At 46.3% G+C, this 1280-nt stretch overlaps 1 non-coding gene across 1 annotated transcript; it reads right to left on the bottom strand.

Moving 5' to 3' along the window:
• Window positions 1-731: 731 nt before the first annotated feature.
• Window positions 732-803, bottom strand: trnah-gug. Its single transcript has one exon. It is a non-coding gene; the product is annotated as a tRNA-His (tRNA).
• Window positions 804-1280: the final 477 nt, after the last annotated feature.

Here is a 1280-nt window from a genome sequence, read left to right as displayed (position 1 = left end):
TAATTCCAGATATTTACTGAATCCCAATTCTACCACCTAGCATGGTCGGAGTCAAACCCGAGTCTCTGGTGTCTGAGTTAACAGTCCAGTGGTAAGAGTGCTCGGCATTGCAGAAAACCGGTCAAACTGATCTTTTCCAATGGAGTTGCTTTTCCCCGATACTGTCCTGTGTCATTTTCCTGAGCTTGACCCTCCAATAATCTCTTGTCCGTCTCAGTAAAAGTTGCTACATGAGTATTGATCTCACAACAGCGGTAACCAAATGGATCAACTGGTCTGCAGGTCCCGATCGTGGGGTTGGTGTACGTTCACCCAGCAAGAGTGACCACAGCAGCACAGACTGATCGGTATCAATGTGAGAGTCAGTGCCTTGATGAAATAGGACTCCACAGCCACATGATGAAAGAGCAGCGCTCCGAAAGCTAGTGCTTCAATTAAACATGTAAGACTATAACCTGGTGTTGTGTGATTATTAACTTTGCACACCATAGTCCAACACCGGCATCCTCAAATTAATGAAATGGGGGTGTGGGACGGAAAGTCTGGTTAATGATCGTAGGAGGGAAGAAGTCTCTGAGAACGGGCGGATTTGAATGCTGACATATGAAACACCGAGTTATGAGCGAGCAGAATTTGAAGGAAAAAGATCATTGCCTTGGACAAAATTTCCATGTTAAAACAACTTATACCTTTGTGTGCTTCACAAAAACTGGGGTGCATCGAGAAGCTACTGCCGTGACTCGGATTCGAACCGAGGTTTCTGCGGCCACAACGCAGAGTACTAACCACTATACTATCGCGGCATCCCATATATCAACACGCTGCCATGGCGCTATAAGTACAGTAGTATAAACAATGTTAGGCAGAGTACCGAACACAGAATATTAGTGCTTAGCGAACAGTGGCAGACATGTGGGAACTCAGAATGGGCTAACCGTTTAACATTGGTGCCCACAGAGGCTGGGGTGATTCCATCAATAATATGCTGAAGGCTGAGATAAATAGATTTCTCCAAAACATCAAAGATTCCGGGGACAGTGCAGGTTTTGTTGAAATGTATGCTCCAATAGCAATGCAGTTTAACATCGACTCCTTCACCAGCTCCCCACACAAGGCAGTAACCACTGCTGCCACAGAGTCCCAGTTCCCAGCCCCAGAATCAGAGGAACTGAGTGGCGCAGTCACAAAGATCCAACTTGAAATCGGAATGGGAATGAGGTCTCAGAGATACTCCGATGGCTCCGGAGAATGCACGGTACTTCTATGAGGGTTTAGAGACG

The sequence above is a fragment of the Chiloscyllium plagiosum genome, unplaced genomic scaffold (genome assembly GCF_004010195.1).
Source record: "Chiloscyllium plagiosum isolate BGI_BamShark_2017 unplaced genomic scaffold, ASM401019v2 scaf_56218, whole genome shotgun sequence".
Classification (NCBI taxonomy): domain Eukaryota; kingdom Metazoa; phylum Chordata; class Chondrichthyes; order Orectolobiformes; family Hemiscylliidae; genus Chiloscyllium; species Chiloscyllium plagiosum.
This window is presented reverse-complemented; position numbering and strand designations above follow the sequence as displayed.